This window comes from Magallana gigas, chromosome 8 (assembly GCF_963853765.1).
Source record: "Magallana gigas chromosome 8, xbMagGiga1.1, whole genome shotgun sequence".
Classification (NCBI taxonomy): Eukaryota; Metazoa; Mollusca; class Bivalvia; order Ostreida; family Ostreidae; genus Magallana; species Magallana gigas.
Genome location: NC_088860.1, coordinates 1,120,457 through 1,148,213, shown reverse-complemented (window position 1 = coordinate 1,148,213; position 27,757 = coordinate 1,120,457). Strand labels below are relative to the sequence as shown.

The following is a 27,757-nucleotide window of genomic DNA, read 5'->3' as shown; positions in this document are numbered from 1 at the left end:
AGAAAATTAGTACATGTATGTAACTCTGTATTACTATATATAGCTACCAATTTTTTGAATAATGAAATTTTTTCAAATCACCTTTTAAAGGTAAAAGGTACATTTTTTCATTTAACTAGATTTTTAAAAGTTTCATGATAAGTGCATTTAAATGTTTGAAATGCTGAGTGGCTAATTATCGTTCTTCGAAAAAAACTTTGTGAAAAATTTTACATTATTATAAAATTATAGAAATTACATATAGAGAAGAACCAAGTTAATGAAAAACACATAAAAACTGCATCCTATGCATGATTTTAACATAAATGTACATTGTCAATTATTGTCCTATATATAATAAATAAAGAGAAAAATCAAAGTTCTTTTCGTAAAGATACAAAATCTATACACTGAATCCGAAGAGCATGGTTGGTACAAGTCGTTTTGATCTACGATGTGTGGGCATTGGGTCTCATTAAAAAAAATATATACTCCCGCGAGGCGGATTTGAACCACCGACCTAAGGATGACAGTTTTCTACCACTACAGTCCTCCGCTCTACCAACTGAGCTATCACGGGATATAATTAAGAGAAATTTTGACCTTTATATTAATTATTTTGCCTATTGCAAAATTGCCTTCTCCTTCCACCAATTTTTTTAAGACGAAAGAATCAATCTATCATATACACAAGAATGTGGCCTGTTACAAGGGATCTATAATGACCCATAACTTCAATATTTTCTTTCCCTTTAATTTTTCAGTTGAGTATTTTAAAAGAGACCATAATTAGCTGTATTATATATTGATTATATTCATGATACATTATATATATAGGTACTATATTCATGAATTATTCGTTATCTGTTAGATATTAATCTATCAATAATACATGTAGCCGAATATTCCCTTTTAACATATCTTTCATGCAGCGAGTTATCAACACTAGTAATAGCATGTAACCCTTGTAATAATGAAGTTTCAAAATGTTTCACTTTACAATAAACGGAGAAGAAATACGGAACCAAAAAATGCACTGAATTTTTATTACACCAATAAAATACTTCTATATTAATTATTTAAACTAATACATTTAGGCCTCGTTGGATTGATAATACATTAAATGTGGGGAAAACAAACAAGAGGAAAACAGAATGTGCAAAAAAAACCTCTTTTTAACATTGTTAAGAAACACAATAAAGTACTTTACGGATTACAGTTAGATGGTTAAATCGGAATTTGAAATACATATGGAGTAAATCCACAGTGTGCCTTTATTTCCCACAAATCTTTAGTCCTGTTGCCGACGGGCACTCTCTGGACAACCACGTGATTTGTCCCATACATGTACTTCCTAGTTCCCGACTCACGGGAACACACCAAATGTGGGGCCGTCGAGTTATCAAACCAATGCAAAAATTACTCTAATATTTTAAGTGTTACTGCTTTTCTCAATGTTTCATTTTCCCTCCACATTTTGGATACACCGCAAACATTGTAGATTTTTTTCATTCTGTCTGCTAACATTTTGATAGATGGTCACAATGTTGGCTAAATTAATTGATAGATACATATGTAAATCAGCTAATTTTAAGATCTGTAGTATTACATTTTTGAAACAAATGCGAGAAAGAAAAGGTTTCTTTTCATCCTCTTAATTTCACAAATTTTACAAGATGACCAAAATTATAAAAGCAGCTGCATTTTTATAAGTCGTAAAACAAATGGAATATAAAGTGCACAATTGGGGGGGGGGGGGGGCAAATTTTGTACTTCAAGTTTGATCTTTTATCCAATGTCGGATGATCTCACTAAGGTTAAGTTCTCCCCTTTAGTCTTTTTATTTTTTTTTCTTCATAGTGTCAAAATAAATATACTCAAACATGTGTTTTTGACAGTCCTAGCCAGATCACCGATATAAAGTAGTTCAAAGGTAATTTGTAAATGAATCATTTTTTTTTAAATTCCTCACATAAAGAATCTCCGTCATACGACAAACCTAACTTTGATTATAAGGATTTTTAAATCTATTTTGTCTTATCAACCGTCCCGTAGTTATATATAGAAGTGTTTATTGGCACAGGTAAATGAAGTGTTTTGATGACTTAATGTTCGCCGTTGTGAATGATTGATAGCGTTCGCTGACCCCATATGCGACTTATGTCAACACTGCTATAAAGAAAGTCTACCGGGAAATATATGACCAAAAATAAACTGATATACACAAATACTTGTCCCGTGATAGCTCAGTTGGTAGAGCGGAGGACTGTAGTGGTAGATAACTGTCATCCTTAGGTCGGTGGTTCAAATCCGCCTCGCGGGATTAGTACTTTTTAATTTGGTTACTTGTAAAATATACCCAATACCTAATAACAAAACTTGGGGAAAAAATGGTTCAGAAAAATTATTCAATAGTAGAACGTTTTAGACTGATTAAGATATGTAGTTTTCATAACTTTCATATTCATATGTCGATATAAATCTAAACCGGTGAACGTATTTTTTACTATTATGTACTTTAATCCACATTAATTACGACATATGTCCCATAGCACCTTAATGTGGATTAAAGTACGTTATAATTAAAATAGTTTCACCGGTTTAGAATTTTCAAATTTTACAATATTTTACCCAAAAAATTCGTTTTACAAATTTTTGAAAAGATAAATATTTTAAAATCCTAACGGGATTCGAACTCATGACTTACACATTTGTAGTGAACCCTTTAACCAACTGTACTACGCTGTTAGGTGACACACTTGGGAAAGAAACTATTTATAAAATTACACTTGATTTTAATGTTAATTTCGATGAATAGTTTATCACAACATGGATATGTCCCATAACACCTTAGTAAGTTATCTTGTTGATTTACCCAAAAGATATATATACTAAAACGCAAATAGTTGCAGACATGCAGCTCTACGGGAAATTCAGGTTGCCAGACCGTATAGCTACAATTCTATATCTATACAAAACATATTGCGGTCAAAAAGTTGCTCACTGTTTTGGACTTATTAAACTATCTTAGGAATACTTGTACATTCTGTAAATATTTCCCAACCAAATATTTCCGAGAGATTTAATTACTGATTCACCACTTCACTTCAAACGTTTTCCTAAACACCCTAACTGACCTCGGAAAGTGAAGTATATTAAATTCCAGACATTCAGAGGCAAGTAATGACATCTGAAATATATGAAATGATATCTGTTTCATGATATTTTTTGTATTACAATTTTCACATAATATATCCCTAAATTAGGTTAATAAGTCCAAAACATTTTGTGCGCATTAAATATAGAGTTTGTTGTAAGTGTGGAACTGTAGCTCTGCGGTCTCTCAGCCCGAATCGGTAAAGCTATATTTCTGCAGCTGAAATACAAGTGAAATATCAGTCTAATTCTAAGCAAGATCAAAACTTCAGTGTAAAGTGAGAAACTTCACATCAAAAAGGAAAAACAGTTACTCCCGCGAGGCGGATTTGAACCACAGACCTAAGGATGACAGTTTTCTACCACTACAGTCCTCCGCTCTACCAACTGAGCTATCACGGGATATTATTGTAAATCACAGGTGTTTTTTATATCTCAAGATATTTTCCTTGCAATAGCCATAAAAATATGAAATACTTGTTAATTACTAGGTTAAGGTAAGTTATCATTTACATCGGCGTATACTCTACATTCATTAAAACAGTTCATTGTGTACTGTCGAGTATAATGAATCATACGTAAATACCATTTATCTCTTCTCATCAACTTAAGATTGAGCTTGAACGATTTTTATAATATTCAGAGAAACGAGAGATTTCATAAACCAAGTTTACTAACACAGATTGAAGATGAATTTTCATTTTATTCTTACCTTTTATTCTTTACAAGGATATAAGAAACGTGTGTGTAAAAAAAAAAATTAATACACTGTACAAAAATTCTTCTACCTTTAGGGTCCTCGTTACACTCATATTTTATTTGATTGATCGATAAAGAATCTGTGTTTAAGTCATATTTGAAAAAAAAATCTTAAAGGAACTTCAACACAATTGGAGCTCACGTTTTTCAATGCTATTTTTCCGTTTTTAATGTTTTGAATTTTAAATATGCGTACTTTTAATGCTTCCTCAAAATTTGAAAGTCAAATATTGAGTTGGACGCAAGATGCAGTGTTTGAAATCCTCTGGGGTTTTTTTTTAAACAAAGCTGGAGTCTTGTTACTGTGTCCATTTAAGTTTTATTTGTACAAGTTTCAAATAAATGTTGCCTTTTCTGTTGATAATATTGTTTATGAACAGATTAAAATCAAATATAAGACTCCAGCTTTGTTTTCAGAACAATGAATTCTTACCTCCGTATCAAACTTATTACTTGACTTCTAACATTTAAACTTTGGTCAACTATTCAAGATGCATGCACTTGTAAACCATATAATACATAAACAATAAAAATTTGATCTCAAATCGTGTCTGGGTACCTCTGTTATCATGTTTACTATCATAATCATTTTTCCCATTTTCACCATATCATACTCATTATAATACATTACTTTCCCAATTTTATTTATTTATTTGTCTACATATTTTTGTTCAACCGATTCATGTGTATACTTTAAACCTATGAACGGTATTGCTCTCTTCACAATAACATCATACATTTTTGACATGTGTATGATCTGTTTAAAAATATTGTTTTAACTTTTGCTGTAAATTAAACTTGGACAATGATATTAGGGAAATGACGTCCACATTTACATATTTACCTCTATTTCATACTAGAATAACTTTTTTCCTTTTAGTTGCCTTAAAACACAATAGTACTGTTCCTAAAATTATTTCAAATGAAGTAAGTCTTCATTCTTTAGAGAATAATGATCAAAGGCATTAAAGTGTTGAATTTGTGCGAAGTAATTCTAAGAAAAGAGATGTTTGGTCATTTAAGCACATTGGCTGTGTCCCTCTGGGTTATACCGGTATACCAGGAAGTAGGTTACATTATTTTACATGGTTGTCTGGAGAGCACCCCGCGGCAGAAGGATTTCTATGAAAAAGTCTACGGTTTTAAGAGAATCCACTTTGTTACTGTACTTTATCTGTTTTCAGAATAGAAATGTTTATCTCCTAACAAAGATTCAACAAAGGACTATTCATTAACGACTTTTAAAATTATAGGGTTGGTTTTTTTTTTCTATTTTTCTCTTGTTCATATTAATTTTATCCGACTTAAGGAAATCATTAGGTCTAAGAGGACTTAATGTATCAGGTTTTAGATATTATTGCAGATTAACAATGTTGTATGATATATATTCCGTGCATATCTTTTTTCTTGTGTTGTTATTTGAAGCATTTTAAAAATTTATCATTTAGGGATTTTTTCATCACTAATAATTATACTACTAGTATTTTGCAGCATGAAAGATGGTAAGGAAAAATCCAGCATATATTTATATATTTTTTAAATTTGATAGTCTTAACAATATCCAGTGCGGTAATGATTACCCGTTGTTAATAGCCACCTCTGTGACAAAATACCACAATAATATGAAAAGAAAAAACAATCAAGCAAAACAGCGAATAAACAAAATCAGGTTGTGTTGAATTAATTAAGATCATTTCCTTGTGTATGATTAATTAGTTTTTACACCTTGGTTAAACAAAAAAGATAGAAAGGGAGCAAGCAATTTGTTGACAGCAAAATATTTCATTGAGAAGGTTGTTAATGAGATATATCAATATCCCGTGATAGCTCAGTTGGTAGAGCGGAGGACTGTAGTGGTAGGAAACTGTCATCCTTAGGTCGGTGGTTCAAATCCGCCTCGCGGGAATAGTACTTTTTTTTCCATCTTTAGATATTCAACATTAAGAGGGCTGGATGATCCTATCAACATTTTTGACTCTATTAATCTCCTATATAAGAAGAGCTCTGTAAAAAGATGTAGGAAAATACTCGATGTCAAAAACTGAAATAAATAGAAATTTTCTTTACAAAATATTAATCATAACAAAAGAAATTATTTCTAAAAATGTAAGGAAAATCTGATGGGTAATTTGTTGAATTCCTAGCCTTTAATTAACAGATCAAATATTGTGCTATTCAGTCAACTGAATAAAACTGAAAGGTCGTGAAATGTTTATGCATTAAATGCTATTTTTTGGATGTCGTCAGTCCTATAACACACCAAGCGGTGCAGACAAATTGAAAACCGCGCGTTAGCGCAGTATGATAATTTGTCTGCACCGCTTGGTGTGTTATATGACCGACGACATCCAAAAATAAGCATTGAATGCTTATATTTATATTTTCATACTGATGTCTTTTTGTATGAAATATTGTGTATCGCCCCTATTAAGCCGTTATTTGCGCTCTTAGTCAGGAATATGAAACATACATGGAACATCCATACCAGCATGTTATTTAGTTAGCTTCGGAGACAAAAATTATAGTGCCAGAAACTTTGTGGTGAGAAATCTAAAATTAGTTATTGTTTTTCAAAAGTACATATCATATTGGTTATGTAAGATTAAAAGTTTAATTTAATGTTATTAAAATAAATATACTTAAAACACGTGAAGACGTGTGTATCTGTGCTCATGGCGCATGGATAAGCAAAGTGTATTCATAAAAAAATTAACGTCGCAGATTTCCAATCCAAACATAAGGGGAATTGTACACTGAATGTAAATATAACTGAAAAACATTTGCCCCTAAAGTTTTCCAGTCAATCACTTTTTAGTTGCCAGAATGACATAACCTGATCTTGTGTCAAGATTCAGTTAAACACATTAATTTTTTAAATTTCGGCAATGTGTAATATACATATAAGTATACTAGTATACACACACATATATATATATATATATATATATATATATATATATATATATATATGTTTTACATCTTTCCATTTTAATAAACATATATATATTTTATAAGGAAATCTTTCATAAGTTCGAATATACAATGTATTACTATTATGTTTCATTCAATTATATGAATTAGAATAGCAATATTTTATCAGTTCTGCAATGTATGTTGGGAAAATAATTTCTATTGCATTAAACATGTGTGAAAAATACACTGTAAAATCAAGACCTTGTCGCTGACAATGGTATGAATCGACATATACAATTAATATCTGCATTGCATTGATCTCTTTGATTTATGATCAAATGATCAATGATTTACAGTTTAATGATGTACAGTTTATTTCAATAAAATTGTTTCCATTTTTTCAAAAAGGTTAGAAAAGTTTGGGTATTACATGTACACTGTACATTGTGTATGCATGACAATTATGGACTGCAATTCGTGTAAACAAAAGAATTTATAGTACAATTATTGGGGGGTTTTCGTTTCACTTTGACTGTTTTTCTTTTTTTCCAATTTTTAAATCAGAAACATTTCACGATGTCTTCCCATGATTAAACACAATTTTAGCCATTCTATCAATCTGTTGTTCCTGTTTCGTATTTTTTATTTTTACTGTTTTTGCTTGTTTGTTTTTTAAAATAGATAAACATTAAAACTTTTAGTATTCACCAGATTACTATTTTTCTAGGATCAGTTTTACAGGTTTTTTTAGCTTTGTATAAATAAAGATGAATTTTGTTCGCAGACATTTACACAAGAAAAGATTTGAGCTCTTCTTTTTAAGATTAACCCTAATCCTAACACATTTTTAAATTATTGTCTTAACATGTACTTACAAAATTAAGTAACGTCAACCCTAATCCTAACACATTTTTAAATTATTGTCTTAACATGTACTTACAAAATTAAGTAACGTCCATCTTCTGTTGACTTTTGATAAAGAGTTGTATATGTACATATTAATACAAAGAAAGTATCAAAAAATGCTCTTTGTCAATGATGAGAAAAACATCTCATTATTTACATCTACATGAATATCTTTTAATAATGTTTCTAAATGATGAGCAACGAATGTGTTTATAAATTCATGTAGTTCATGTAGTTCATGACAAATACATGTAATAAATAAATGTATTATATCTTTGTTCTGTATTGAGAAAATTTGACAATAACTTGATTTTGTTTTACCAACTTTAAACAATTGTTCCTGTGTAGATATTGCATTATGATACAATTTAAAATCTAGTTCAATAATTTCAGATGGTTTAAAAGACTCCAATAATGTAGCCCATCTTTTGGATAAAACATCGGAATAATCAATATTAAAATTTTATTTCCATAACATATTTGATAGAGGATGTTGGTATTTAATTATTTTTGTACCAGTAATTTGTCAAATATTTTAACAGTACATGTACTAAAAACTACAGATTACTTTTTATAAATTCTGTCCATTCTGTCGGAATGCTTTCTTGAAGAGTTATGTAATTTTCCAAATTAGCCGATAGATTTGCATCAGGGTCTTCAACAATATAAGAACAGTTGTCAGCTCTACCAACTGAGTTATCACGTGATACTTCATATATGTCAAATACCCTTTAATCAAATAGTTTTGTCGCTCTAAGCAAACTGCATACTCTTTTCTCTGTTGAGTTTATTTCTTTACAGAAAACATTTTTTCACAAAATTTGAAAATTTTGAATATGGGTAACTGAAATTCATTAAATACATTATAGAACAACAGTATCTGTTAACAAAATATCCAAGACTGATATTTTTCATCTTTTTCAAATTTATGATTGATTAAAGGCGATGAAATACGAAATAAAATGGGCAAAAACATTCAGAAAAAAAAAGAATACGAAATAAATATATTTTCTTAAATCTATAAGTAAAAGTAAAAAAAAAACAACAGTTAAAGCTATCAATAACTCTGAATAGATAGAGAGTACAACCACGGTCTTTTTTAGCCTTTAATTATTTAAAATCATGTAAGGTAATCATAACTAGTTCTGTTGTCGTGGAGTAGTCTCAATACAACCACGTGACATGCCCCTCCCCCTTCCTGGTCCCTGACCTTCGGGATTATAGCGATTCGGGACCGTAAAGTGTCTAAACTAGTCCCCAAAATACCAATTCATACTAAATCAATATTTGTAATGCCCAAAGTCAGAATTTAAAAAAACCCAGAAGACTCAACCTGCCCGTAAGATATTTATTGTGTATTTTTTAGTGATAATCATAATATGGAATAGAAATAAAAATGGTCAGAGATGTATATTAACGTCATAAATAATTAACTTATGGAATTTGTTCCTCAAATCAAGAATTATAATTATACATATACAGGAAGAGTATAACAGTTTCCGCTCTTTTTTAGCAAAGCGAAATTTCACTATGAAATTTTGATTGACTTTGAACAATACAGATATTAAAATGTATTCCTTACGATTGATTTTTAAAAAAGTCATTAAAAAATTTTCACTACATAGGTTACGAGTACGTTTTTTCAGTTAAAACATCGTGGTTATTTACATGTATTGGATGAAAAAATACTTCTCCCGCGAGGCGGATTTGAACCACCGACCTAAGGATGACAGTTTCTTACCACTACAGTCCTCCGCTCTACCAACTGAGCTATCACGGGATACCCAAAATATATAAGCAATCGATTTTTTAATATATGTTTTTCTGTTAAGCAATAACAAATTATTGGGTCGATACTTGTTGTTTACTGGAGACATTATTCACACAGGACCAGAGCAGTTCATTCACATGTGAAGTCATTAACAGAAAAACCCAACACAATGAATGAATTTAAATAACCGTCATATTTTAATGTCTTTCAATTCTTAAGTTTTATTTGTTTTCTGCTAAATAGTGCTCTGATATACCTGTGTGTATGGGTGTTATGTTGGTACCAAGAGCAGAGTCAACAAGCTATATACTTATCTAGATTCGGCAAAAAATGTACGTTTATTAAGCTTAAATTGGATCTTTATTTTTTCTTTAAATTCCTGTTGTAAATGGTTTCTTTAAACGTTTTTATGATTAATTGATTGCGTTCTTTCATTGTGTTTGCTGTGCAATGGGCATTTAAAAATATATATAGGTACTCATGTAAGTGGGTAAACGTGCAATGGATAAGTTGAATACTTTCCTAATGTAAAAGTAAATATTGCTCATTCTGAATAAGTGTTATTTTCCAACAACTCTGAAATTTCTGAGGAACAGCAATGATAGAACCTTAATACGTATCATTGACTTTGTGACTTGTTTTTGGGAGAGTTGGTTTTCCAGTGTCTTGTGAAAACAGTTGAAGAACAACTCACTAGGCTTTGGTTGACGCCGTGCATTTATGCTACGAAAGGGCTGTTGCTAGTATGGCAATGGCTGAAATGTCGTAGCAGAAGACACAGAAGAAATAAGCTAAGCTGCCGCCGCTGGGAGAGTCTTGTAGGTATTGTATGGGTGAAAACGTCTATTCCACCCTTGATTTTGTTGCAGGAGGGCGCAGTTTTACGCACTCCGAATTTTCTTCTTGTCATCTGAGTTGGCCTCAATTTCTCTTGATTGATTATCGTTTACTGTTTTCCATCCGGCTGGAGAGGAATCAGCGATTCCAATATGTTTCTGGTGCGTTTTTAGTTTTTCCCGCAATCCATCTTTAATTATAGTAACTGAATCGTTATCTTTAGTGTCAAAAGCTGGTGGTTTTTTTAGTTTATACAGATGTCATGTTGTAAATTTGAATTAACTGAGTTGGTGTAAATACAAAATTTACAACATGACACAGACCCTCGAAAATCTCAGCGTTAAACTCGTACTGTGCAGGTTTCTTCAGATTTAATTTTTAAAATAGATCTTAGTGATTAACTCAGACTGTTCTGCTTTAAGCTGACCTGATGAATTGTAAAATTGGGTTTGCTGAACGAGTTTCATCACGTCGGAAATATCCAGTGAAGGGTTTCAAACAGTTTCTTTTTGAGTTTCGTAGGTTTCGCTTCTTTCTTATAAAGAAATTCAAAGCCAGAGTCGTTATGACCGCACGAAACAGAGCCTCCAAACAGTTTCACTATTACACAATAACTTGCACGGTCACCCATAGCCCGTACTATGAATATGAATGTCACCTGACTAGTTGACAATTATAACAGTCAATAAAGGAAAATAATAAACAAACACAACCATGTGTTTGACTAAATTATGTAGATGCATCATATTCATTATACATGCAATGGATGAAAAAATATTACTCCCGCGAGGCGGATTTGAACCACCGACCTAAGGATGACAGTTATCTACCACTACAGTCCTCCGCTCTACCAACTGAGCTATCACGGGATAAAAGTAATAAAAAACAATTGATTTTTAAATATATATTTCTGTTAAGCAATAACACATTATTTGATCGATAATTGTTATTTACTAGGTACGCTAATATTCACACAGGACTAGAGCAGTTCATTCACATGTGAATGCAGAACTTTAATATATCAACAGAACAACCAATCGCATTGAATGAATCTAAACAACATTCATATTTTAAAGTCATTCAATTCGTGTTATTTGTTTTCTACTAGATGATATTTAAATATACATGTATTTATTTTGAAAAATTAAACATCTGTTCAACATTGTTGGTACGAGTGGCAGAGTCAACAAGTCATTCACTTAATATGGTGTAGATCTAGAATCGACGAAAAATGCACATTTACAGAGTTTAAATCCAGTCTTTATTTTCTTTAAATTCCTGTTGTAAAGGGTTTCTTACGTTTGTATGTGTAATTGATTACGCTCTGTCATTGCAATCACTGTGTAATGGACATTTAAAGATATAGGTACTCATGTTAGCGGGTAAACTTGCAATGGATGAGTTGAGCACTTTTCTTATGTAAAAGTAAATATTGCTCTTTCTAAATATCTTTATTTTTCAACAAGTCTGAAATTTCTGAAGGAACAAATTCAGCATTGTGAATGGCTGATTTTCTATTACAAAATACATTGTCGGTAGATTTGAAATAAAAGGAATTTCATAGTCAGATTCAATAACTTTCAAAGAGAATTGTACCAATTTCTTTCCATTTATCAAGATTTCTTTTTAAACTGCGTTTATCAATGAACTTTGCTTTAAATAATTTTTCTGAAAGCATTTCACCTGGCGAGCAATAATAGAATTACCATTATGACCTTTATACTTATCAATGACTCTGTGTATTTGGGACAGTTGCTTTTCTAGTGTCTTGGGTAAAAACAGTTGATGCACACGTCACTGGGCCATGCGTTTAATTTCTTAGTGATAGATTCAAACTGTTCTGCTTTAAGCTATATCCCGATAAATTTCGATATTGGGTCTGCAAAACCCCCGTGACGAGCTACACCACATCAGCAATATCCAGTGGAGGGTTTCCAGCGGTTACTTTTTGAGTTTGGTTGGTTTCGCCTTTTTCTGATAGAGAAATTTCGTCGCGAGAGTCGTCCATGACAAATCTGTCTTGACTACACAAAAGAGAGCCTTTGAATGGTTTTACTAGTTCACAATAACTGTCATTGTCGTAGATTTTGTATAATTTATTGTCACCCTGTCCACTCAAAATTTACACCATGACATTACTTTCACGGTCACTCATATCCCGTGCTATGAATATTGTCATCTGACTAGTTGACAATTATAATAGTCAATAGATGAAAAGCATAAACAACCACAACCAGGTGTTTGAGTAACATTAATAATTATTAAAAAGTACATAACTTTTATCTTAAACTTTAGCAAGGTTCCTTAAACTGCATTTACCAGTACAACATTATGGTTTTCAACATGTATTGAAGAAAAAAATACTAATCCCGCGAGGCGGATTTGAACCACCGACCTAAGGATGACAGTTTTCTACCACTACAGTCCTCCGCTCTACCAACTGAGCTATCACGGGATATTTAATAATTAAAAGTAAATGATTTTTAATATGTATTTCTGTTAACCAATAACAAATTATTTGGTCGATAATTGTTGTTTACTGGAGAATAGTTACGCTATCATTCAGGACTAGAGCAGTTTTACATGTGAAGGCAGAATATCAGTTTATATAAAAAGAACAAGTGTTATGTGTTTTCTGTTTTAAAAAAATCAAGAAGTGTATTATGTTATATTTGTATTAAATAAAGTTAAATATTTGTTAATTGTTTGTAGGAGGGCATAGTCAACAAGATAATTAATTAACATGGTGTAGATATAGATACGGCGAAAAAATACATTTCTAAAGTTTAAAGTGAGTCCTAATTTTTTAAAATTCATGTTGTAAAATGTTTCTAACGTTTTTATGATTAATTGATTGCGTTCTTTTAAATGTGTTCGCTTGGCTGTGTAATGGGCGTTTAAATACATAGGTACCCATTTAAGTAGGCCAATTTGCAACGAGTAAGTTGAGCACTTTTCTATATCAAGTACATACAATTTATTGCTCTTTCTAAATAAGTTTAATTTTTTTGAAAAAACAAATTCAAAGAAAGGCTGTTGCTAGTATGCCAATGACTGAAATGTAGTAGCAGAAGACACAAAAGAACTGAGCTGAGGTGCCGATCCTGTCGTCGCCGCTTGGAGAGTCTTGTAGTAGGTGCCAAATGGATAAAAACGCCTGTTCTGTCGGAGGGCGCGGTTTTCCGCACTTCGAATTTTCTTCTCGTCATCGGAGTTGTCCGCAATTTCTCTTGATTATTGCTCATTTACTGTTTTCCACCTGATTGGAGAGGAATCGGCTATTCGAATATGCTTCTGACGCGTTTTTAGGTTTATTACACAATCCTCTCATAATTGTAACTGGCACACTGTCTTTTAGTGTAAAAAAAACCTCTAATTTTCAGTTTACATAGACCCCAGATAATCTCAGCATTCAGTTTTTACTGTGCACGGTTACCTTCATTATTTCATAGTGATAGACTTACACTGTTCTGCTTTAAGCTGACCTGATAAACTGTGAAACTTGGTCTGCAAAACAACCGTGACGAGCTTCACAACGTCGGCAATATCCAGTGAAGTGTTTCCAACAGTTTCCTTTTTAGTTTGTTTGGTTTCGCTTCTTTCTTAGAGAAGTTCGTCGCTAGAATTGTTCATGACAAGCGTGTCTTGACTGCACGAAACATAGCCTCCGAACGGTTTTACTAGTACACAATAAATTTTACGGTCTCTCATAGCCCGTGCCATGAATATTAATATCACCTGACTAGGTGACAATTATAACAGTCAACAGAGGAAAATAATAAACAAACACAACCACGTGCCTAACTAACATATTCATGTAGATGCATCATGTTAAATATTAGCAGACTTCGTCTAAACAGCATTTACGAGTACGTTTCTCAGTTGCAACATCAAGGTTGCTTATACATGCATTGGATAAAAAAAAATTACTCCCGCGAGGCGGATTCGAACCCCCAACCTAAGGATGACAGTTTTCTACCACTACAGTCCTCCGCTCTACCAACTAAGCTATCACGGGATAAAAGTAATAAAAAACAATTGATTTTTAAATATATATTTCTGTTAAGCAATAACCAATTATTGGGTCGATAATTGTTCTTTACTGGAAACATAGTACGCTAATATTCACACACGACTAGAGCAGTTCATTCACATATGAAGGCAGAACTTTTATATATAAACAGAACAACCAATCGCATTGAATGAATCAAAACAACATTCATATTTTAAAGTCTTTCAATTCGTGTTATTTGTTTTCTACTAGATGATATTTTGATATACCTGTATTTATTTTGAAAAAGTAAACATGTTCAACATTGTTGGTACGAGTGGCAGAGTAAACAAGTCATTCACTTAATATGGTGTAGATCTAGAATCGACGAAAAATGCACATTTACAGAGTTTAAATCCAGTCTTTATTTTCTTTAAATTCCTGTTGTAAAGGGTTTCTAACGTCTGTATATGTAATTGATAAAGTTCTGTCATTGTAATCACGGTGTAATGGACATTTAAAGATATAGGTACTTATGTTAGCGGGTAAACTTGCAATGGATGAGTTGAGCACTTATCTAATGTAAAAGTAAATATTGCTCTTTCTAAATATGTTTATTTTTCAACAAGTCTGAAATTTCTGAAGGAACAAATTCAGCATTTTGAATGACTGATTTGTTATTACAAAACACATTGTCGGTAGATTTGAAATAAAACGAATTTCATAGCCAGATTCAATAACTTCAAAATGAACTGTACCAATTTCTATCCATTTATCAAGATTTCTTTTTAAACTGCGTTTATCAATGAATTTTGCTTTAAATAATTTTTCTGAAAGCATTTCACCTGGCGAGCAATAATAGAATTACCATTATGACCTTTATACTTATCAAAGACTCTGTGTATTTTGGACAGTTGCTTTTCAAGTGTCTTTGGTAAAAACAGTTAATGCACACGTCATTGGGCCATGCGTTTAATTTCTTAGTGATAGATTCAAACTGTTCTGCTTTAAGCTATATCCCGATAAATTTCGATATTGGGTCTGCAAAACGCCCGTGACGAGCTTCACCATATCGGCAATATCCAGTGGATGGTTTTCAGCGGTTACTTTTTGAGTTTGGTTGGTTTCGCCTTTTTCTAATAGAGAAATTTCGTCGCGAGAGTCGTCCATGACAAGTCTGTCTTGACAGCACAAAACAGAGCCTTTGAATGGTTTTACTAGTACACAATACCTGTCAATGTCGTAAATTTTTTATAATTTATTGTCATCCCGTACACTCAAAATTTGCAACATGACATTACTTTCACGGTCACTCATAACACGTGCTATGAATATTGTCATCTGACTAGTTGACAATTATAATAGTCAATAGATGAAAAGAATAAACAACCACAACCATGTGTTTGAGTAACATTAATAATCATGAAAAAGTACATAACTTTTATCTTAAATTTTATCAAGGTTCCTTTAAACTGCATTTACGGGAACGTTTTTCAGTTACAACATTATGGTTTTCAACATGTATTGGAGGAAAAAATGCTATTCCCGCGAGGCGGATTTGAACCACCGACCTAAGGATGACAGTTCTCTACCACTACAGTACTCCGCTCTACCAACTGAGCTATCACGGGATATTTAAAAATGAAAAGTAATTGATTTTTAATATGTATATCAGTTAACCAATCACAAATTATTATTAATTCAGCTAATTATTCTTGACTGGAGACATAGTACGCTAATATTCACACATGATTAGAGCAGTTCATTCACATGTGAAGGCAGAAAACTTACACATATTGCTCATTTACTGTTTTCCACCTGATTGGAGAGGAATCAGCTATTCGAATATGCTTCTGACGCGTTTTTAGGTTTATTACGCAATCCTCTCATAATTGTAACTGACACGCTGTCTTTTAGTGTAAAAAACCCTCTAATTTCCAGTTTACATAGACCCCAGATAATCTCAGCATTCAAATTTTACTGTGCACGGTTACCTTCATTATTTCTTAGTGATAGACTTAACCTGTTCTGCTTTAAGCTGACCTGACAAACTGTGAAACTTGGTCGGCAAAACAACCGTGACGAGCTTCACAACGTCGGCAATTTCCAGTGAAGGGTTTCCAACAGTTTCCTTTTTAGTTTGGTTGGTTTCGCTTCTTTCTTAGAGAAGTTCGTCGCTAGAGTCGTTCATGACAAGCGTGTCTTGACTGCACGAAACATAGCCTCCGAACGGTTTTACTAGAACACAATAAATTTTACGGTCTCTCATAGCCCGTGCCATGAATATTAATATCACCTGACTAGGTGACAATACAACAGTCAACAGAGGAAAATAATAAACAAACACAACCACGTGCCTAACTAACATATTCATGTAGATGCGTCATGTTAAATATTAGCAGACTTCGTCTAAACAGCATTTACGAGTACGTTTCTCAGTTGCAACATCAAGGTTACTTATATATGCATTGGATGAAAAAATATTACTCCCGCGAGGCGGATTCGAACCACCAACCTAAGGATGACAGTTATCTACCACTACAGTCCTCCGCTCTACCAACTAAGCTATCACGGGATAAAAATAATAAAAAGCAATTGATTTTTAAATATATATTTCTGTTAAGCAATAACCAATTATTGGGTCGATAATTGTTCTTTACTGGAAACATAGTACGCTAATATTCACAAAGGACTAGAGCAGTTCATTCACATGTGAATGCAGAACTTTAATATATCTTCAGAACAACCAATCGCATTGAATGAATCTAAACAACAATCATATTTTGAAGTCATTCAATTCGTGTTATTTGTTTTCTACTAGATGATATTTTGATATACCTGTATTTATTTTGAAAAATTAAACATGTTCAACATTGTTGGTACGAGTGGCAGAGTCAACAAGTCATTCACTTAAGATGGTGTAGATCTAGATTCGACGAAAAATGCACATTTACAGAGTTTAAATCCAGTCTTTTTTTTCTTCTTTAAATTCATGTTGTAAAGGGTTTCTAACTTCTGTATCTGTAATTGATTACGCTCTGTCATTGTAATCACGGTGTAATGGAAATTTAAATTTATAGGTACTCATGTTAGTGGGTAAACTTGCAATGGATGAGTTGAGCACTTTTCTAATGTAAAAGTAAATATTGCTCTTTCTAAATATGTTTATTTTTCAACAAGTCTGAAATTTCTGAAGGAACAAATTCAGCATTGTGAATGGCTGATATGATATTACAAAAATACATTGTCGGTAGATTTGAAATAAAAGGAATTTCATAGCCAGATTCAATAACTTTCAAAGAGAATTGTACCAATTTCTTTCCATTTATCAAGATTTCTTTTTAACTTGTGTTTATCAATGAACTTTGCTTTAAATAATTTTTCTGAAAGCATTTCACCTGGCGAGCAATAATAGAATTACCATTATGACCTTTATACTTATCAAAGACTCTGTGTATTTTGGACAGTTGCTTTTCAAGTGTCTTTGGTAAAAACAGTTAATGCACACGTCATTGGGCCATGCGTTTAATTTCTTAGTGATAGATTCAAACTTTTCTGCTTTAAGCTACATCCCGATAAATTTCGATATTGGGTCTGCAAAACGCCCGTGACGAGCTTCACCACATCGGCAATATTCAGTGGAGGGTTTCCAGCAGCTTCTTTTTGAGTTTGGATTGTTTTGCCTTTTTCTAATAGAGAAATTTTGTCGCGAGAGTCGTCCATGACAAGTCTCTCTTGACTGCACAAAACAGAGCCTTTGAATGGTTTTACTAGTACACAATAACTGTCATTGTCGTAAATTTTGTATAATTTATGTCATCCTGTACACTCAAAATTTACAACATGACATTACTTTCACGGTCACTCATATCCCGTGCTATGAATATTGTCATCTGACTAGTTGACAATTATAACAGTCAATAGATGAAAAGAATAAACAACCACAACCACGTGTTTGAGTAACATTATTAATCATTAAAAAGTACTTAACTTTTATCCTAAATTTTATCAAGGTTCCTTTAAACTGAATTTACGAGAACGTTTTTCAGTTACAACATTATGGTTTTCAACATGTATTGGAGGAAAAAATGCTATTCCCGCGAGGCGGATTTGAACCACCGACCTAAGGATGACAGTTTTCTACCACTACAGTCCTCCGCTCTACCAACTGAGCTATCACGGGATATTCCATAATGAAAAGTAATTGATTTGTAATGTGTATTTCTGATAACCAATAACAAATTTTTGGTCGATAATTGTTGTTTACTGGAGATTAGTTACGGTATCATTCACACAGGACTAGAGCAGTTTTACATGTGAAGGCAGAATATCAGTTTATATAAACAGAAAAAGTGTTTTTTGTTTTCTGCTAAAAAAAAAAACTCAAGAAATGTATTTTGTTATATTTGTATAAGGTAAAGTTAAATATTTGTTAATTGTTTGTAGGAGGGCATAGTCAACAAGATAATTAATTAACATGGTGTAGATATAGATACGGCGAAAAAATACATTTCTAAAGTTTAAAGTGAGTCCTAATTTTTTTTTTAATTCATGTTGTAAAATGTTTCTAACGTTTTTATGATTAATTGATTGCGTTCTTTTAAATGTGTTCGCTTTGCTGTGTAATAGGCCTTTAAATACATAGGTACCCATTTAAGTAGGCCAATTTGCAACGAATAAGTTGAGCACTTTTCTAAATAAAGGACATACAATGTATTGCTCTTTCTAAATAAGTTTAAATTTTTTGATAAACAAATTCAAAGAAAGGCTGTTGCTAGTATGTCAATGACTGAAATGCAATAGCAGAAGACACAGAAGAACTGAGCTGAGGTGCCGATCCTGTCGTCACCGCTTGGAGAGTCTTGTAGTAGGTGCCAAATGGATGAAAACGCCTGTTCTGTCGGAGGGCGCGGTTTTCCGCACTTCGAATTTTCTTCTCGTCATCGGAGTTGTCCGCAATTTCTCTTGATTATTGCTCATTTACTGATTTCCACCTGACTGGAGAGGAATCGGCTATTCGAATATGCTTCTGACGCGTTTTTAGGTTTATTACACAATCCTCTCATAACTGTAACTCACATGCTGTCTTTTAGTGTTATAAAAACTCTAATTTCTAGTTTACATAGACCCAAGATAATCTCAGCATTCAGTTTTTACTGTGCACGGTTACCTTCATTATTTCTTAGTGATAGACTTACACTGTTCTGCTTTAAGCTGACCTGATAAACTGTGAAACTTGGTCTGCAAAACAACCGTGACGAGCTTCACAACGTCGGCAATATCCAGTGAAGGGTTTCCAACAGTTTCCATTTTAGTTTGGTTGGTTTCGCTTCTTTCTTAGAGAAGTTCGTCGCTAGAATCGTTCATGACAAGCGTGTCTTGACTGCACGAAATAGAGCCTCCGAACGGTTTTACTAGTACACAACAAGAAATCATATTGACGCAAGCGTCAAAAGGGCCGCAAAAATATAATTGTTGTATGAATCATTGGTTGTTTACATGAACACTCACCACAAAGAAGAAAATAAGAGTTGGTTGTACTAATTTCAATGGTAAATTTTAATATATTTTCAGCAACCATAAAGAATCGAGTTCGTTACTGTAAGCATATCTAACGGTAATTGTATGACCATTGCCATAGTATGAACTGATGAAGTAATGGAGTTCTAACACATGGATTTGTACATTACTCAATACAAAGTTCAATTCATCATTTTTCTCTTGGAGATTATGTATTACAAACCATTTTGGTTTTCTTGTTGTTGCATTGTATTGAATGAAAACTGAATGCATTAGTTTATATGATTTCAAGGGACCACGTGATAAAATAGAAATGGATTAGTTCAAGTTTTCTAGTCAGTTCAAATTTTCATTTCTATCATATTGTTGCGTAACTAATTGATATGGATGTCATGATTCTACCACATTTTACATGGAAATATAATAAATACACACACGAAGTCATTTTACTTGACACGGCACAATTCAAATATATCATTTATATAAAATTTAATGACATTCAGGTCTTTTGTTCTTCAGGTCTTTAGTATGTCCTGCATACCGATCCCGATGCATTGTTTTGAAAAGAATGAAGAACTCCGAAATTTTCCGAATAGATTATAGTATCGATAAAAACGCGCCAAACACAACAATCCACTATGTTTGACCTATTTTTCATTTACGAGTAAAACAAAAAATGTGTGATATTTTTTAAAAGGCATAACACATATTTCTACATGCAAATTTACTTGTAATTCATAAAAAATAAGCATAATATTAATTCTATTAAAAAAGAACTATCCCGCAGAAACACAGTAACAATCTCTAAATGTATATCGAATAACGGACCGCCTTCCGGCGGCCCGTAATAACTTTTACGGTCTCTCATAGCCCGTGCCATGAATATTAATGTCACCTGACTAGGTGACAATTATAACAGTCAACAGAGGAAAATAATAAACAAACACAGCCATGTGTCTGCCTAACATATTCATGTAGATGCATCATGTTAAATATTAGCAGACTTCGTCTAAACAGCATTTACGAGTACGTTTCTCAGTTGCAACATCAGGGTCTCTTATACATGTAATGGATAAAAAAATATTACTCCCGCGAGGCGGATTTGAACCACCGACCTAAGGATGACAGTTATCTACCACTACAGTCCTCCGCTCTACCAGCTGAGCTATCACGGGATAAAAGTAATTAAAAGCAATTGATTTTTAAATATATATTTCTGTTAAGCAATAACCAATTATTGGGTCGATAATTGTTCTTTACTAGAGACATAGTACGCTAATATTCACACAGGATTAGAGCAGTTCATTCACATGTGGAGGCAGAAATCTTATATATATCAACAGAACAAGTGTTATTTGTTTTTCTTCTCCACAAAAATGCTTGTTTTTATGTAAAGTTAAACATTTGTTAATTGTTTGAACGAGATGTTTTTTACTTTACATTGTGTGGATCTGTAAACGCGAAACAAAATACATTTTAAAGTTTAAATTGAGTCTTTATTTTCTTTAAATTCAAGTTGTAAAGGGTTACTAATGTTTATATGAATAATTGATTGCGATCATTCAATTGTGTTCACTTTTTTGTGTGATGGGCATTTAAATATGTAGGTATTCATGTCAGCGGGGTACATTTGGATGGATAAGTTGAACACTTTTCTAATGTAAAAGTAAATGTTGCTCTATCTAAATACATGTAAAAACAAATTATTTCATTAAATCTGTGATTCAGTGTCAAAATATGACAAATGACATTAGGGAGCCAAAGATTCAGACCCAATTCCAGAATTCACGAATCGGCTTGCCATGAATATTAATGTCACCTGACTAAGTGACAATTATAACAGTCAGCAGAGGAAAATAATTAACAAACACAACCACGTGCCTAACTAACATATTCATGTAGATGCATCATGTTCAATATTAGCAGACTTCGTCTAAACAGCATTTACGAGTACGTTTCTCAGTTGCAACATCAGGGTCTCTTATACATGTAATGGATAAAAAAATATTACTCCTGCGAGGCGGATTTGAACCACCGACCTAAGGATGACAGTTATCTACCACTACAGTCCTCCGCTCTACCAACTGAGCTATCACGGGATAAAAGTAATTAAAAGCAATTGGTTTTTAAATATATATTTCTGTTAAGCAATAACCAATTATTGGGTCGATAATTGTTCTTTACTAGAGACATAGTACGCTAATATTCACACAGGATTAGAGCAGTTCATTCACATGTGGAGGCAGAAATCTTATATATATCAACAGAACAAGTGTTATTTGTTTTTCTTCTCCACAAAAATGCTTGTTTTTATGTAAAGTAAAACATTTGTTAACTGTTTGTACGAGACGTTTTTTACTTTACATTGTGTGGATCTGGAAACGCGAAACAAAATACATTTTAAAGTTTAAATTGAGTCTTTATTTTCTTTAAATTCAAGTTGTAAAGGGTTACTCACGTTTTTTATGATTAACTGATTGCGATCATTCAATTGTGTTCTCTTTTTTGTGTGATGGACATTTAAATATGTATAGGTATTCATGTTAGATGGTTAATTTGGATGGATAAGTTGGACACTTTTTTCTAATGTAATTCTAAAGTAACTATTACTCTTTCTAAATACACTGTACATGTAAAAACAAATTATTTCCCTGAATCTGTGACTCAGTGTCAAAATATGACAAATGACATTGGGGAGCCAAAGAGTCGGACCCAATTCCAGAATTCACGAATCGGCTTGTTGTAGTTAAGCTTTAGGACTCGGCGTCCAAAGGGTCATTGCCAATCAGCAGGGATTTTCTTCACCGTTCCAAATTGTCATTAGATTCCTCTCAGTAGCGTCATATACACCCTTTGTTGACAAAAGTCAACTTACAAGCCGGAAAAGAGGCCGTAATGGAGTCGTCTTTTATACTCGCAATAATCCTTGTCAGTTCTAATGGATGGTCCATTCAGAGATGAGTAGCAGCCACTCCATCAAACACTTTTAAGACCCTTGAAGTGTTTGAAGAGGGACAGACAGGAGCAAATCGTTCTCATTTTTCTGATTGGAAGACTATTTCATGCTATTGACAAAAGATTTGCTCCGTGTTTGATTCTGTTGTCAATACAGTGGTTTACAGGATGCCGCCAAGTTGCCGGACCGTGGGGGAGAAACAATGGCGGAGAAGGGGGCGTGGTCGAGAGGATGAGTCAAGTGACCGTTGTGGTCGGCCTTAATTGTTACTTCTCCAGAGTCAGAGTAAGGGTGGTCTAGGACTCTGTGATCTAAAAGGTTTCATCACGACATCTCTCTCAGAAACTAGGGTTATAAGGGAGTAAATTTATCTGTTTACCCAACTCAGGAAAACCCGTTAGCCAATTGTCCTCATATATACGTCCTTGAACGCTGATTATATGTATGTCGATAACGGTTAGAGCAGAAACGAAAAAAACCCTGATCATTTTATTAGATTAATCTCCTGTTGCATTACATTTCACCCGCTCCGTTGTCAATGGATCGTGGCGATTAAACAGTTCTTCGATCAGATTCTCTCTATTGATGGCATATCCGTGACATCGTTCATTGTTCTATCAGCGTGCCACTTTCCATGTTGTTTGTTGTCTATCCTCCTGTACGTTTCAGCGATTTGTTGTTTTTTTCCTGAGCGAGTGACAACACGTCCAGCAACTGAGCGAATGACTAGAGTGAGATATGGAGAAGGTTGGGTTTCTCTCACGTTCCAGTATACCAGATTCGGGCGCATTGCGTTTTAATAATCATTGATTATGAATACTTTCAGCATGTTGTTGCCCATAGGTTAACGGCGCGGGACGGAGGCTGATTCATAATTTACAGCGGGAATCGAATTCATTGAACATTGATAGGACCTATCAAATTTTACAGCGCAAAGAAAAAAGAAGTCAACTTCACATGAGCACGACTGCTCGTATGACTTGGACAGCTGTTGATAATATAAGCATTAAAGAACATACTGAATGTATGCAGCTACAGCCTTTAACAACAGTCGGCGAACTCAATAGTATAGAACAAATTGAATGGAGACATGTATAACCAACAAAAACAGTAAGCAAACACAAAATGGTGCGGGAAATGGCAAATAAGACAATGTATATGATAACTCTAAGAACAGAAAAAATGGAACAATAAGATGGAACAGCATGAAATAGAAACTTATAAAACGGAACATTTTTTTTAAATATCAAACAATACTTCTTTAGAAACAATAAAAAAGAGAGAAGCACAAAATAAATGAAATGTGTAACCAATCGCAACTTCTCGCACCTTTCGTCAGAGCTTAGTAAAGCACCTCGAATATATTAACATTACCGGATGTTAGAATTTTAAAAAAAAATACTGTCGCTTCCCATCAATTTAAGTATCGGCGACACAGCATTGCATGTATATTTCAGGATACATCATTCAATATATAAGTTTCACCTGCATCTCAACCGATCGTAAATTAGGTTGTATTTATCTCAAGTTTTACAAAAGTGCAGGAGGGTGTCATGGACGCCAAGTAACGAGGGGCAACGAATGAAAGCGAGTCAAAGGTCAAAATGTACTGACTTCTTCAATCATACATGATCCGTTTCTTACTTTCATCTATTTTATTTCAAGAATAACCGTTAGAAAGATTTAAGAAAATTAGCAGCAAAAAGTTATTTTTTGCCTCTTATGTGTGTTATAACGGAAAAAATAAAAAAAGGCAATAAGGAAATCATTGTTGTTATTATTCAAAACATAAAGAGTATATCACATGTTGTTAATGTATATAATGTGATGTATATAAAAACACAACAAATTAAATAAAATATTACATAAAAATATATTCAAGATTTTATTTTCTTAAACATAAAAAAATATAAATTAACAATCATAGACTGAATTATAACAGAATACAATTAAGAACTGTATTCTATTTTATGCATCAATTTAATTTTTATGAAATTGTTTCAAGTTTGACTTTAAAGTTTAGATTAAACTTATAATTTGATACTGGCTAAGGCTGGGTAGTCAACAATTTAACCATCATTCTTTCATTCATGCTTTATTTCCTCTACATAGAGATTCAACATAATACATAAAGTAAAGATACTGTTAAGAGTCAAATCAATTATATTAAAACAAATAAATAAATAAATAATTTTAACTTTTAAATTTTAGTAGTTTCCTAAACATCTCAATACAGAGTTCTTCTTCTAAAGGAGATCAAAACAGTCTAAAATGGTCACAACCACCCAGTCCTCTTAAGTTGAATGCATACAGTATACTGTTCGTATCACAGAGGGGAGAGGGTTTGTTAGACAGCCCTGTGTGAGTGTGGGGGGGGGGGGGACTAGGAGAGAGAAAGGAAATGTGAAATACAGTGATACCACATTCCAAAACACTCGAACCCTCCCCGGACATCACATACCGAGGACTTAGAAATATTATCCGCTGCATAATTCATCATAATATTATAGCGTTTTTAACATCACGATTCAATAAATCTGGCCTGATATATTTGATATACCCAATAGCCAGTGTTCCAGAGTTTAACATAAATAATATACACGTTTATCCCATAAATTGCTGGGTGCAATATGAACGAAGTCCAAAACTAATGAAAGGCAATCTGCAGCTACTTTATAACAGGTGCTAGGGAATCGGGATAGAGTTTCCATTTATTTTGAACACCTGTATAGGCAGCGGACGTATCCCCCCACTTACTCACTGCATATCGAGTCCCATGTTGTGACAGGGGTTTTCCCGGGGCCCTGCACAGAATGCACACTTGATCAGGAGTCACAAAACCCACCATTGTCCACGCGACGGTTCATTCACTTCACAAGTCTGCTCTGACTCAGAGAGGGGGTCCAACACAAGCTTTCTGTATCTTTGTTTCAAGCGATGTGATACAATGGGTGAATTCAGATCGTAGATTATACTTGGCATTCATTAATGAAATTGGTTGTAAAAGATAGCTATTAATATTAGTTCGACAAACTGTTACATAATATAATATGCTCCATTCATCCGAAAGGGTCCACGAAATTCAAGATCTTGAATAAACCCCCCGACCCATGCTTCCAGCTCGGCACGTGTGTGTCTTAATCTTTGTCATCTAAACCCCCGAAAGTCTGGGATTATGATCAGCTAAAATTCCCATCACGAGCTCCATTTCAACAAAAAGAATTATGTTTAGGAATACATTTTGTTGTTAAAGAAAACAAAAGACTTTTTGTTTTTCTAAACTAGCAGAAAACGAAAATGAGTTTGCCACGAGCCCCCAAATAGCAGTTCAAATTGATGTGTTTTACAAAGGCTAACATTTCATATAGAGTTACGTGTATAAAGCCAAAGTGAATTTAGAAAGGATTTTATTTTTCGCAAAAGATATGACCCTTTATCCGTTTATTGAGTGGTATTTTGACTTCCAGAGTATATTTTCTTTCCCTCGAGACCAAATTCTAAAGAATAGCAAAATGTTTCAGTGATGAATTCATATCAATAAATGTAAATAAAAGTTTAGGGCAAATGCAAAAAACTGTATTTTAATGTCAGAGTGTACTTGAAATTTGCTGCAATCAAATGCAGTCCGAAAAATGGCCTTAAACGAGCTGTTACTTTGGACTTCGGACTTTTGAGTTCGAGATACAACCAAATAGTTTGTTAAAATAAAAAGTTCTCTAAAAGGCAGGAGTACGATGCACGACTTCAGGTTCCCGTTTGTGACGTCACATTCTGTGCGGTGCTGGAAAATGCCGACAAACTCTCGTTTGTAAAAGTCGGACCAAATCCATTAAGATTAGACAAAAGTTCGGAAAAACCTGTGATGTGGTATAGAGAAGAAAATGCTCTCATTGTTACCTCACGGTCGGCATATTTCCCATATTCTTAATAAATTTGTCGGTGAGGGTTGCGGCTAATTGCAGGCTGAGACCAGGATAAATTGATTTTTAACACCAGAACACTGATTGGTTTGTTGTAAAAACAAAGATCAATTCAGCAACAGATAATGCTATATTTTGGAGTTAATACTTGGGCTGTTGTCTGTTGATTTATGACCAATCAGATAACATCATAACGAGAGTCACCATGCCACAGCAGGCTCTTAATCGTTTCTCACCCGACCAGTCTGGCCCTCCTAACAACACGTTGCGTCTTGCAGCACAACCTTAATGCGCGGAGCATGAAAACGGAACCTAATCATTCAAACAATAATTGTATACTTCAGAAATATTTAAAGTTCGAAAGGTCAGCCTATCTATACGCCTTGATTGACCTAGGCGAGCAGAAGAAGAGTGTGATAAGATCTCGGGTATTTAGGGGGGCTAGATCTTTATCCAGCATGGGTGGGAAAGACAACAAAACATTATGTATCGTGTAACAGGCTAGGGTTGTGTTTTCGCTTTCTGGTAATCAATCGCTGCTTACCGATTTACATCTCGTACGATACTTGAAGCCAGTAGAGCGAAAGGGACCGCGGCAATACACAACCCTTTACGTGTGCGGAGGTCTAAAAGCGAACCGATTAAAAGAAAAAAAAACACAAGGTATTCTTGTTGATGAAGGCTAAAGACATGCTGGCATGACAAATTTGCCTGATAAAACAATACGGTGTCTATTTCGCCGAAATAAAGGTGTTCCTATGACATTGCGGCGGGCCACCATTGTTCTTCTTTGCCTGATGTGTTGACCTTGTGATGTCAAAGGTCAGCCTTGACATCTGTAGGAGAAGAAAATCCTCAAAAAGTGACTTCGTATCCGATCAGTAATTCAATGCCTTCAAATATTTGTCATAGCTTAAAGAGATAACAATTGAATGGGTAATCCTTGCATACTATATACAAACCACAATGACAACCAACGTGATATTTCGTTGATAATATCTTAAGTTTCAAGTGAAAACTTTGAGCAAAGTTTTATCCAAACCTCATTT

General features: G+C 33.5%; 13 non-coding genes across 13 annotated transcripts; 2 read left to right on the top strand and 11 right to left on the bottom strand.

Moving 5' to 3' along the window:
- Nucleotides 1–471: 471 nt before the first annotated feature.
- Nucleotides 472–559, bottom strand: Trnay-gua (transfer RNA tyrosine (anticodon GUA)). Its single transcript is given in 2 exon segments — nucleotides 472–507; nucleotides 523–559. It is a non-coding gene; the product is annotated as a tRNA-Tyr (tRNA).
- A 1,655-nt stretch (nucleotides 560–2,214) lies between these two features.
- On the top strand, nucleotides 2,215–2,302 carry Trnay-gua (transfer RNA tyrosine (anticodon GUA)). Its single transcript is given in 2 exon segments — nucleotides 2,215–2,251; nucleotides 2,267–2,302. It is a non-coding gene; the product is annotated as a tRNA-Tyr (tRNA).
- A 1,147-nt stretch (nucleotides 2,303–3,449) lies between these two features.
- Trnay-gua (transfer RNA tyrosine (anticodon GUA)) lies at nucleotides 3,450–3,537 on the bottom strand. Its single transcript is given in 2 exon segments — nucleotides 3,450–3,485; nucleotides 3,501–3,537. It is a non-coding gene; the product is annotated as a tRNA-Tyr (tRNA).
- Nucleotides 3,538–5,711: 2,174 nt separating this feature from the next.
- Trnay-gua (transfer RNA tyrosine (anticodon GUA)) lies at nucleotides 5,712–5,799 on the top strand. The gene is given in 2 exon segments: nucleotides 5,712–5,748; nucleotides 5,764–5,799. It is a non-coding gene; the product is annotated as a tRNA-Tyr (tRNA).
- A 3,606-nt stretch (nucleotides 5,800–9,405) lies between these two features.
- Nucleotides 9,406–9,493, bottom strand: Trnay-gua (transfer RNA tyrosine (anticodon GUA)). Its single transcript is given in 2 exon segments — nucleotides 9,406–9,441; nucleotides 9,457–9,493. It is a non-coding gene; the product is annotated as a tRNA-Tyr (tRNA).
- A 1,609-nt stretch (nucleotides 9,494–11,102) lies between these two features.
- On the bottom strand, nucleotides 11,103–11,190 carry Trnay-gua (transfer RNA tyrosine (anticodon GUA)). The gene is given in 2 exon segments: nucleotides 11,103–11,138; nucleotides 11,154–11,190. It is a non-coding gene; the product is annotated as a tRNA-Tyr (tRNA).
- Nucleotides 11,191–12,688: 1,498 nt separating this feature from the next.
- Trnay-gua (transfer RNA tyrosine (anticodon GUA)) lies at nucleotides 12,689–12,776 on the bottom strand. The gene is given in 2 exon segments: nucleotides 12,689–12,724; nucleotides 12,740–12,776. It is a non-coding gene; the product is annotated as a tRNA-Tyr (tRNA).
- Nucleotides 12,777–14,251: 1,475 nt separating this feature from the next.
- On the bottom strand, nucleotides 14,252–14,339 carry Trnay-gua (transfer RNA tyrosine (anticodon GUA)). The gene is given in 2 exon segments: nucleotides 14,252–14,287; nucleotides 14,303–14,339. It is a non-coding gene; the product is annotated as a tRNA-Tyr (tRNA).
- A 1,516-nt stretch (nucleotides 14,340–15,855) lies between these two features.
- Trnay-gua (transfer RNA tyrosine (anticodon GUA)) lies at nucleotides 15,856–15,943 on the bottom strand. The gene is given in 2 exon segments: nucleotides 15,856–15,891; nucleotides 15,907–15,943. It is a non-coding gene; the product is annotated as a tRNA-Tyr (tRNA).
- An 856-nt stretch (nucleotides 15,944–16,799) lies between these two features.
- Trnay-gua (transfer RNA tyrosine (anticodon GUA)) lies at nucleotides 16,800–16,887 on the bottom strand. The gene is given in 2 exon segments: nucleotides 16,800–16,835; nucleotides 16,851–16,887. It is a non-coding gene; the product is annotated as a tRNA-Tyr (tRNA).
- Nucleotides 16,888–18,407: 1,520 nt separating this feature from the next.
- Trnay-gua (transfer RNA tyrosine (anticodon GUA)) lies at nucleotides 18,408–18,495 on the bottom strand. Its single transcript is given in 2 exon segments — nucleotides 18,408–18,443; nucleotides 18,459–18,495. It is a non-coding gene; the product is annotated as a tRNA-Tyr (tRNA).
- A 2,424-nt stretch (nucleotides 18,496–20,919) lies between these two features.
- Trnay-gua (transfer RNA tyrosine (anticodon GUA)) lies at nucleotides 20,920–21,007 on the bottom strand. Its single transcript is given in 2 exon segments — nucleotides 20,920–20,955; nucleotides 20,971–21,007. It is a non-coding gene; the product is annotated as a tRNA-Tyr (tRNA).
- An 836-nt stretch (nucleotides 21,008–21,843) lies between these two features.
- On the bottom strand, nucleotides 21,844–21,931 carry Trnay-gua (transfer RNA tyrosine (anticodon GUA)). Its single transcript is given in 2 exon segments — nucleotides 21,844–21,879; nucleotides 21,895–21,931. It is a non-coding gene; the product is annotated as a tRNA-Tyr (tRNA).
- Nucleotides 21,932–27,757: the final 5,826 nt, after the last annotated feature.